The sequence below is a fragment of the Pectinophora gossypiella genome, chromosome 15 (genome assembly GCF_024362695.1).
Source record: "Pectinophora gossypiella chromosome 15, ilPecGoss1.1, whole genome shotgun sequence".
In the NCBI taxonomy this organism is placed as follows: Eukaryota; Metazoa; Arthropoda; class Insecta; order Lepidoptera; family Gelechiidae; genus Pectinophora; species Pectinophora gossypiella.
The window spans coordinates 869,990-882,073 of record NC_065418.1 but is presented as its reverse complement, the minus strand read 5'-3'; the positions used below and the strand labels follow the sequence as shown (position 1 = coordinate 882,073).

The following is a 12,084-nucleotide window of genomic DNA, read 5'->3' as shown; positions in this document are numbered from 1 at the left end:
ACTGTATATACGCTTCTGTATTATTACAGTATTATTCCAGTACTATTATTTATTCTGTGGTACTACGTAGATCGCAATGTAACAAAGTCAGTAGGTACCTACAACAATAGTTGGAAATGGAATCCAAACATGGAACGTAAACAAAACGGTTTGGCAGTTTAATTTGCGCGCAGTTTGCCCATTGACGTATATTGGTACCGACGCCATTTTGTATTTTTTATTATGTTTGCATAAGTTCACTTTTTATCGAAATCACTTTGTGAGACTGTCCTTTGTTTGGTAAGGACTTTTTGTGATGATTCCGTGTTTCGGAGGGCAAGTTAAGCCGTTGGTCCCGGCTATTAGCCGTAAAAACACCTCCACAAACCCGCATTGGAGCAGCATGGTGGAGTATGCTCCATACCCCCTCCGGTTGATTGAGGACAGGCCTGTGCCCAGTAGTGGGACCCTCAGAACTGTTGTCTTAAATTTTGTACCGGGTGAGAGCCTTCAGCGCTCCCCATTTGTCCGGCCAAGTAGTGAATGCCATTTGCGGCAAATCACGTCAAAAAAAGTTCCTGGGTCGTATCTAAGTTGCTATTGTAGATTGAAGCTCCCAGACAGTATTATGTAGAAGTTTGTTATCCAAGAGTGAATTGAATATAAAACAAAAGCGATTCTATTGAGTTTCTTGGATTGTCAGGAGCTGCTAGTGACAGCCTCAGATTTTTCCACTTAGCGACCCAACTCACACCCTGAAGTAGGTACACACTCCAGACAACTAAACTGGCTAGATGTCTGGGTCGAAAATAAATTACAAAATGCTTGTCTATGATCACAAAAAAACAAAATCTATCCTTAATCTATACCTACTAATATTATAAATGTGAAAGTGTCTGTTTGTTGGACAACGAATTGGCGTGATTTTTTAAGTGGAGACAGTTGAAAGAATGGATAGTTACACAGGCTACTTTTGTCTCCTTCTAACCCCCCACTTCCCTAAAATGGGGGGTGGAAGTTTGTATGGACCATTTCGCAGTTTTCAAGGTAGAAATACTGGGCTGAAAATATCTGAATGCCAACGACACGACAAGAAGAAGAAGGTAGAAAGCTAAAAAATTGTATGCGCACTATTTGTAAGTAACAAAAAAGTCCACAATTTTGTTTGGGAATCTGCCTCCAACCACTTCAAAGCGGGAGTGATTATGGGACTTTTTGCATATTTTTTGGTAGAAAGCAAAAAATTGGTACACAGACTGTTAATATTAAAAAATAATACTGGAATACTGATAAAATTAATACCGGTTCTGATACAAACTAATAGTAAAGTAATTTTATTGAAACGATTAAAACAAAACCATAAATTCCTGGACTTTATAATAAGACAATCACTTTGGTTTGGGTTTAGATTCTGTTCCGAATTTAACGCTAACGAAGCTGCGGGAAAAAGCTACTATGATAATAAAATGCTTGTCTAAAAATCGAAGCCAGTCTATGTTTACACAAAAACTATCCTTAATTAGGAATAACTTGAGACGTGAAGTCTCCTCGACAGAAAATTCCACTTGATATTTACTCGGAATCGATGTTACGATGTCACTAACGGTCTATATATCTTATTCATTCTAGCCTTAAAAACTCTACAGAGACGTAACCATGGTTTCACTGAGTTATGGTCCTTAGTTCAAATCCATTGACCTAAATCGAAGCTGAAATCTAACAGGAGCCGTGGTAGCCCAGGTCACAGGTTCGAACCCAGCATAGGCCTAAACCAATGATTGTCGAATTAGTTTTCGAATTCATGTTTGGATCATAAATGATTATCACGTAGCGGTGAAGGAAAACATCGTGAGGAAACCCACATTCCCGAGAAATGCATTTTCGGAGGTATATGACCTGTATTGGGCTGGTTTTCCCTTCGCGGGTTGGAAGGTCAGACAGGCGGTCGCTTCTGTGAAAAACCGGACCTGTCATCTTCAGGTTAGATAAGCGGACCCTGTGAAAAACGAGATAATAGTAGGGAGATGATGAAGCTAAAATCTAATAGATGGAAACAATTTGTAGTAATTGCTAGGAAATCCATTTGTTTGTCCATTGATTGAGTTGTGATCTAATGAAATAATGAAAGGCTCAATGTGATGTAGGGATTTGTGTAACATTTTTATTTACGCGTTTAGACATAGAATTCAGAATAAACTACATAAATATAGAACGGTAACTCTCCGCTCCCCACCAGATATATATAATAAACTTGCTTTACAAGACAGTCGATTACATAAGATCACTAAATGCAATATATGTAGGGGCAATGTATACGTTTTAAAATAAGATTCCAATTGACATTCAGAATTTTCCTTTCAACTGTTTTAAGACAGTAGTTAAACAGAAACTTTGCAAAAAAGGTTATTATAAAGTTAGTGATTATTTAGAAGATATGAATGCATGGGATTAACTGTCTGAGAACTGATATTAGGCAGCTAAATTACTCAATTCTATAACAATATTTTACGTTTTTTTTTTTAAAAGAGACCTGTGCCGAGGTTTTTCTTGCAGCTTCTTTTCCCCGGCTATACAGGTTGTGAGAAGCTGCAGTAGTTTTAGGCGGATGACACGTTCGTTATGTAAAAATTGACGATTCAAAGGTGTAACTATGTTAGCTACTGAATAAAGATATTTTAGAATTTGAATTTGAATTATGGCGTCAGACACACACACAGCTGCGCGTGTACGATAATGCCAATGTGTAGTGTCTGAAACGAGCCATTTTGTATGAAGTTACCGGGGTGTGCTATAATAGTATGACAACTACACTCAGGGCATAGAATCAAGAATATAACTACATATAGAACGGTAACTCTCCGCCCCGAATCAATTCATCCGTGCTTTCCGAAGCAAGGATCATCTTACTTTCGGACCATCTGGTGATCAGCAAGTAATGCCCTAACCAAATTAGGGACCATAAAGAAATGTTTGTGAAATGTCCCCACGAGGAATCGAACCCGGGACCTCCGGATCGTGATCCCAACGCTCAACCACTGGACCACGGAGGTCGTCGTTAGGACCCTACGCATTATTTGCCACAACAATATTTGACATTTAATGAGACTTATGGTTTAATTTGTCAAAAAGTTAATGTGACATGGTTTCATAATGTATAATATATATGTTACCAGAAATGTATGAAATCAAGGAATACAATTCCGATACTATTTAGGAAATGTATAAAATATTGTTTGAAAAACTATTTAACGCATAGATATCCTAGAAAATGTATAAAGTAAATGATTTCTGTAAAAACACGTTGTTAATAATATTTTTTTTAATATAGCACTTATTGAGACAATCGGGTAACAGCAGTCATACCGTAAAATAATAATAATAATAAGTATAAAAATTATTTCCACACAGCCATTTAACAACAATTTTAAAGTTACAAAATTAATAAGAAGCAAGTTACAAAATAATAATTTCAGCTGATGCCTAAAATAGACTCAAGTCTGTGCTATAGGCATCAGCTACCATCTTAGTATTACAATCATTTATAGATATAGATAATAATAATAATAATTATGTTCATATTATCTTACTAATTAAAACTTCTAAAATCAACTATCTATTCACTTTTAACGTATCACAAAATCAACTTATATTTATTCTTATAAAATAAAATTTTCATTTTCCGAGTAATCAGTCTGATAATTAAGTAACTATAAATGCGTCCCCACGTACCCACCAACATCTTAAATGTTTTACATTTCCGATTGCTATTTAGGAAATGTATAGATTACCTAGGAAATGTGTAATGTGTAAGTATACATAAACAGCCTAGGGTAAATGTGGGATAGACGCCTCAGTGGGATAGTTGCCTCAGTAAACACATAGCGACATGTATAAACATTAGACCCGTTGTGTTTTTTTTTTAACGTAACCCTACCCCCGCCCGTCCTTAAGTCAGTGCCATGCACTTAGCTGGAAAGGACGTGTCGCGAATTGTGAGACAATGAACATTTTTTGCGGTAATTAATTCGTGAATTTGGTTCGTCTGAAATATTGATAAGCTCGCAACTTTTGATTTTATGAGGTAAGTGTCTATATTTTTGTTTTATTTAAGTGTAGATGTCTTAAATAAAAGATTTTGTTTATTATTTACGTATGTTTTATCATTGAAGTAAACAATATTTTGCGCGGAGTCTATCCCCTCGAAAAAGGATAGATGCCTAGTTTTTTGTGAGTATAGATGCCCTTTGAGGCATGTATGAAACTTTAATCATTTTTTTATATTTTAGATATGCCTCGCAAGTACGTGCGCAAAGTAGGGGCAAGCCCTCGGGGCGAATGGACGGAAGATGCCCTAAGAGAAGCTTTTGAAGAAATGAGGCAGAATAAGCACGGCTTGAATGAAATATCTCGTCGATATGGAATTCCTGCCAGGACCCTGAAAAGACGTTTCGTGAAACAAGATACTAAGAAACTTACTTTAGGTACTTTGTCAATTAAATCATAATAAATAAATCTAAGACAATCTTTAATTATATGCATAGGGCATCTATCCCACAAGCCAAATCATTATTATGGCATCTAACCCACACTTTAGGCATCTATCCCCGATTATAATACTTTTTTATTTCTTTTGTACAAAAAAAAATACAACTATTAATGTTAAAATACTTTAATTATTTATTTCATTAATAAGTACACAACACATCACAATCATTTAATTTTTATGAAAACTCATATTCTATCATTTATTTGCCTATTTCAAAAAGTGCGGCAACTATCCCACATTTACCCTATATACGTCCCACTGCTGGGCACAGGCCTCCCCTCAATCAACCGTAGGGGGTATGGAGCATACTCCACCACGCTGCTCCACTGCGGGTTGGTGGAGGTGTTTTTACGGCTAATAGCCGGGACCAACGGTTTAACGTGCCCTCCGAAGCACGGAATCATCTTACTTTTTCGGACAATCAGGTGATTCAAGCCTGAAAAGTCCTTACCAAACAAAGGACAGTTTCACAAAGTGATTTCGACAATGTCCCCTTCGGGAATCGAACCCGGACCTCCAGATCGTGAGTCTAACGCTCTAACCACTAGATCACGGAGGCTGTTAATGTGTAAGTATATAATTTATTTCACACATTTCCGTGCGATTTTAGGAATAACATACATTTCCTAGGAATTATATACAATGACGACATATACATTCCCGTTAACATAATATACATATTAGTGCGTTCTGAGAACAGGGCTGTCGCTGTTCTTTAGCTCAACACACAAAATAACACATGATGATAATTATAATGATACTGGGTGAAGATAAAGCAAAAAAAAGATATAATTTCGGCTATACCAAGAAATCACTCAACCTTTACTACCTAAGTTACTCGGTTATATAATTCAATTTTCTGTTCATCTCGCGTATTATCCAGGATTTTACAAGAATACGATAAATAAAAATGAATGTCTCAATTACAGGAAAATTGGGAAATCAAAAAGCGGAAAATTAATAAATTACTTATATTGCATGCATGGTCTTTGAATAATGAAAAAAATACCAAGGGCGAATGGAACTCGCGCACGAAGGGTTCCGTACCATTGATTGGGTAAACAACAGTAGGCACACAAATTTCCATTATTGACATCGAGCAAAAACGTGCAAAAACATCGCTTTTGTTGTCTCTCTTTATTTAAGAGCTGCGCTCTTGTCGCCATTCCTCTCTTCTACCCGCCAAATCTTTCACCTCCTGATACGACACGACCTGCACCTTTTCTTTTATTTGTTTCATAAATGTTCTCCTAGGTCCACCCCTTCCTCTCTTCCCTTCAATTTTTCCTTCTATGATGTTAGTTATAATTGAATCGTGTCGTATCAGGTGGCCAATCATATTTCCTCTCCGGTTCTCTATAGTCTTCATTATGGTGGTTTTGGTTTGGTGGCGATTTTAATATTTATTTTATTTTTATTTATTATATTTATTTTGTTTTTATTTATTTATTTTATATTAGTATTTGTAGTTAGAACGGCAACAGAAATACATAATTTGTGAAAATTTAGAGATACAGCCTGGTGACAGACAGACGGACGGATAGACAGCGAAGTTTCAGTAATAGGGTCCCGTTTATGCCCTTTGGATACGGAACCTTAAAAAGTATTTAGTCTTGTCTTGTACGAGTTGTGAGGTCATTCACCGACCTCAAGAACCTTGGTATCAAGGTATTGAACCCCTGACATAGATCATTTAACGACTACGTAGGTACTTACTTAGGTAAGTAAGTAGAACCCAGGAAAAGACGTTCAACAGTCGCAGACCGAGCGCGTTTACCGCTGCGCCACCGAGCTCCTAATATAATAGACACATTAATTTTGTTACTATACATATTATAATTTCATAATTATCAACTTGCTATCCTTCCAATTGCTATTCTTCCAAGAGAGAAACAAAAAGAAATTAGCTACTGAACTGAAATGATTAACAAGGTCTTGAACTGACTAACTATTTCTTCCACTGAAAAGTTTATGAGAAAAATGAGACAAGTTCTACTATTTATTTCTTTTGTGCGAAGAATTTAGTGGAAATTCGCATTGAAAAATTAAACGTTTGCGAGCAATTTATCCTACATCTTGTAAGTTTTAAAGTTTAATTAAAACGATGAAAGGAATAGGGCGTGATAAATGCTATAAGAAAATTTTACTTCAAAGCGATGAATTATTACAAAGCTTCCAATTAAAAGTAAAAAGAATAATTTTCTAATGACGTGTCTTTATTTTCACCAATTAAATACAGGGTCAATGAGGGGAACTTACGAGCACGACTATAATAGTAGTGTAGGGCCGATTTAACAGACCATATTTGAAGTTTTCTTTACATCATAGTTATGAGCTGTAATTTTCCAGGTTTAATTTGCCGGCCGAGTAATCGCCTCCATTTTCATGACTCCATAGGTAGGGCGTGTAGAACGGAAGAGCAAGAGAGCACAGCTCATAAAAAAAGAGAGTGAGAATTAGCCAACACCCGCAAGAGCAAGAGCGCAGCTCTTAAATAAAGAGAGAGAGAATTTGCCGGCACCCGTTTTTTATGAGTATAATGCTGTCAAATGTCTCTCTTAAAACTGCCGGCATGAAACTAGTGGTTCATAAAAGTAATATAAGAATGAACGAATTTAAGAATGATTAAACATTTTTTTCTTAAATCCTCCAAACGAAATTCATCAAGAAAACATCCTCGAATTCTGGAGGATAAAACATTATAACATTTGTTAATTATTAATAACAAAAGTTAGTTTCGTCTCGAAGTTGTTCAACCACTGCCGTGCACCTTGACATAAATAATTCTTACATTTCCTGTGAACTAGAATTGAAATTGCAATTATTCTTATTCTTGTACTAGCTTATTACATTCACAGTATATTTCCTTGAGGGCATGAAGAAATTAGTTTCGCTTTACTTGGACAAATTGAAATGTCACAAATCCAGGGACAGACCTAACCGGTTCTTTGTAATAAATGAGGATAAAAACTACCTCATCATCAGCCCATTAAAGTCCCCACTGCTGGGGCACGGGCCTTCCCTATGGATAGGGAGATCGGGCCTTAAACCATCACGCGGGCCCAGTGCGGATTGATGGTTATTAACGACTGCTAATGCAGCCGGGACCAACGGCTTAACGTGCCTTCCGAAACACGGAGGAGCTCGAGATGAAAACTTTTTTTTGTGGTCACCCATCCTATGACCGGCCTTTGCGAAAGTTGCTTAACTTCAACAATCACAGACCGAGCGTGTTAACCGCTGCGCCTCCGAGCTCCTCTAATTAAAAACTGCATATTTCTCCCATAAGGTGTCGCTACTGTTGAGTGTTCTTAAATTTTGACAGTTCCCCATACTATTTGAGTAAACAAACATAACGTTTTGGTTATACAGTGAAACCTGGTTAAGTGAGACATCAAGGGACCTGCAATGTCGTTTCACTTATAGAGGTATTCCACTTACCCAGTGTCTCAGATATACAGGTATAAATAAATATCTGTCTCATTTACAGAGGGTTCCATTAATAGAGGTGAGAATACAGGTTATTTCAGTTATACAGCTGCGATCATTAAATAAAATAACGTGTTATGTATTTTCCAAATAAACATCTGTATGATAGTAAAGCGAAACTAAAAATGAAGGTAATTGAAGCTCAAAATTTGTACTTACGTACTTGGAATTACGTGTGGAATTTGTGGGTAGAATATGAATGAGTAAACAAACAATGTTATCTCAGTTACAGAGGTTTATGCATATAAAATTTACTCGCTGTCTCAGTTATAGAGGTAACTATGATGATAAATCGAAAGAACGAATCCCAGATATAGAGGCTTACCTCGTCCCACTAACAGAGGTAATTCAGTGCCAAAGTGTTGGGACCTCAGCATGAGTTCCAGTTATGGAGGTTTCTCGCTTATCCAGGTCCCACTTAACCAAGTTTCACTGTACATTTACATTATAACCCTTTGCGCATAATTTAACTTCAAAATCATAGTGTTATATTTTATTCCCTAAAGTTCGGAAAGTATCAAACTTAGGAAAACTGTCTAAACAATCAAAACTGTATTTTCCAATTGATGGCTTTTCTTTTTCGTAACTCATCTCTACCTATACCTCACGAACAAAAATATAAATTAATGTTAGAACGCGTACAGAACAAATTCACGCGCCTCTTATATCTGAGGCTGTACGGGGTCTACCCGTTCTATCCGTTGATGTATCCTACACTATTCGTCCTGGGTATGGTAGGATACACCAAGCTGGAGACGCGGCGGGAGGCAGCCCTGGCAGAGTATATATTTAAGTTGTTACGAGGAAAGATGCACAATCCGGAGGTGTTGCGGCTGATAGGGCTAAACGTGCCCGATCGGTACGTGTGGCGGCGGCGGCGGCCGAGCCTGTTGGCGGTGCCGCGCTCACGCACTAACCTGCTCGGGCAGGCGCCGTTCACACGCGCATTGCGCAATCTTAACACTGTAGCAGAGACAATTGACTTATTCTGCTGCTCTCTGAGTGAATTCGCAAAAGCCATCATGTTTGTGATATGTTATCAATGATATTATGTAATTGTGTTGTTGTAATAATGTTTAGTGTTTAAGATTGCTTCACTGTCGTATTGGGTGTATACCTGTAATGAGAGTTGTAAGATTGAATAAATAAATAAATAAATCTTTCAGATGGGATACATTCCACGTTGCTCCATATTTTATAGCAATTTATCATGCTACAATTCGTGATAAATTGGCCCTGATTAATGCCGTCTGCATTAATATGATTACTTCTGTCATTTTCTTATCCTTCGAAAAGGAAAGAGACAGGATGATTGACAGTTACAATGCATTGACAAAGCACTTAAGAAAAAATATGGAATCAAAAATATTTAACAAAAACCTAAAAGACTATTTGTGTGTAAAAGGGTACTATACGATAAATGATAAAAAAAATTAACATGCATGAAATATAAAATAACAATTTTAGGAATAAAAGGACGAAAACGAGACAATAACAGATAAAATACTAATAATAAAATATGATTCTACTAATAATATACCATATTACAGCATGATCAAATAAAATTCTTATAATAATAAAATGACAAATATATAGCATGATCCAATACCACTAATTGATATCAAGAAAATAAAATTATATTTATTATAGTAAATATTAATATAACAATACGTCACTTTTTTTATTGATATCTATATTTAATGTTTTTATTTATTATGACCATCACGCAGTCCGCTCAAATTTTGCAACACCTTTCCAGGGTCATATACTTACCTTATTAATCATAAATCATTATAACATCTTGTATAATTATGTACATAAAGCAATAAATAAAATAAACAAAATTAACAGTTGAGTATGGCATTATTGACATACAAATAAGCGGGAAGAAAATGTCGGTGATCAGTAACTTTGTTTCTTCGGTGAACTATGTAAGTATTCCTTTCTAATCCAGCACAGAAGATAATCTATAATACAAATTCTACTAATTTGTAAGACTTAAAATAAATTACCCACTCGAAGGTCACTTCTGCAGGTTAGTGGTCCCTACGGGGTCGTTAAGCCTCGATTACCTGTATTAGACCTATATTAGACCCACGTTTAATAGAACTTTACTTACATTTACAACTTTGGTAGCAATTTATGTCGCTCAGGAAGTAAATTGCAAGACCAATCTACTTAATTAAAAAGGAGGTACTTATTCTGAACACGATAAGCAAATGACAGGCGCGACGTCAAGCCACTTTTTTTTTTTTTTTTTTTGTTTTCCCCGAAGGGTAAGGCAAAGGGAACTATGCCCATACAGCCATGTCTGACGTATTTTTTTTCTTGATGATTAATGAAATAATGAAAGGTGATGATGATGAAACCTAAGCCCCCACTCTCGGAGCAGACTCCTACTCCGAACCCCAAACGAATTAACTCAAAAATCCGCATAAACTTTCGAGTTATGAAGTGGATTGTTGGCACGGAGCGAAAATATATAGGTACACTTTGTTCATAGAATATTCCGATATAATGAAACTATCGCGAATGTTTTCCGACTTACTTGATGCGATCATTAACCACAAAACGCCACTTCGTAATAATAATTTAGATTATTCAATGAAGTAAGGAACCGTCCCGTACCCGTTCCCGCCAAAAAGTCCCGTTATAATTCGATTTAATCAGACCTGTGCCCTGTTTATCCAAACTTACAAGCCCTGTTTTACAAGAAAAATATCTACAAGAAAATTTTCATTATTACAAGAATGTGTTTATCAAAACTCTCTCTCTCTCTCTATTTAAGAGCTGCGCTCTTGTCGGTGGAGTAACCGCCATTCCTCTCTTCTTCCCGCCAAAACCTTCACCTCCCGATATGACACGACCTGCACCTTCTCTTTTATTTGTGAAAACTACACATGTAAATTACATGTTACAAGTGTCAAAATTTATTTCACAAATATAATTTACATTCCCTCTACATTTTTTGATAAACATAATTTACACGTACGTGTGAGTTGTAACTTGTAGCTTGTGAACGTTTAGACTTGTAAGTTTTGATAAACAAGGCACTGGTCAACGGATTATTGTGTGAATAATAAATGTCTTTCTTTCTTTCTTTTTTTTAACAAAAAGGGTCATTTGTACTCAAAAACAAAGATGAAAGATACATTATGTCTGTTACGGACAGCCGAGAAGAGGAGGTCGCGGGGTAAGATAATGCACGCACGACCCGCTAATTGCGTTGCGAAACGGAGGAGCGACGCGGGGAGCGGTGCGGGGAGCGACGCGGGGCATGGCGCGGGGAGCGACGCGAGGAGCGGATACATGGCGCGGCGCTCCTGATTGGCCGACGTAATGCGCGCACAGCCCGCTAGTTCCGGACCGAAATTTTCCAATAAGAATCTGATTGGACACGACACGAATCACTTCTTCTCTACTTCTCTGATTTTACATCGATTTTCTATTTTTTACTTGTATTTTACCTTTGTATTTTTAATGTGGTTTACCAAATAAACCGGATCTTCACTTGCACCGCGGGTTTTCTTCAGTCCCAGCAAATAAAATCTGCATAAGCAACAGCGGTGGTCCTTCGTCGTCGGATAGAAGAAACCTGAATCCTCAAGAAAGAAGACGAACCCTCAAGAAAGAAGACGAATCCTCAAGAAAGAAGACGAACCCTCAAGAACGAAGACGAATTCTCAAGAAGGAAGGCCTACTCTTAATACGGAAAAAAGAAGAGGAAGTCTCAAGAGAGAAGAGGAAGTCAGAAGAGGGAAGAGGAAGTCTGAAGAGGGAAGAGGAACAATCAAGAACCGCAAGACTGAAGATTGGTCTAACATCGATATAAAAACATCGATATATTTTTAATTTCAACTTCTAGTTTCAACTTTCTAATTTCAACAAGGTAGCGCAGTCTTGTCCACCTAACGGTGCCAACGGGAGGCTGTGTGCACATCATACGTCCGTTAGGACGGAAAAGTGACTCCTTGAAGCGGGAGTTGCTACTCGCACAGCCTTTTTCGAGGTTACGAGTTAGCCGTATAGCCTTTTTCGAGGCTGCGGTAGCTTCTGGCTTACGCCGAAGA

At 37.2% G+C, this 12,084-nt stretch overlaps 1 long non-coding RNA gene across 1 annotated transcript; it reads left to right on the top strand.

The window, feature by feature from the left end:
• Nucleotides 1-3,943: 3,943 nt before the first annotated feature.
• On the top strand, nucleotides 3,944-4,502 carry LOC126373255 (uncharacterized). The gene is made up of 2 exons (XR_007567288.1): nucleotides 3,944-4,060; nucleotides 4,266-4,502. It is a non-coding gene; the product is annotated as an uncharacterized LOC126373255 (long non-coding RNA).
• Nucleotides 4,503-12,084: the final 7,582 nt, after the last annotated feature.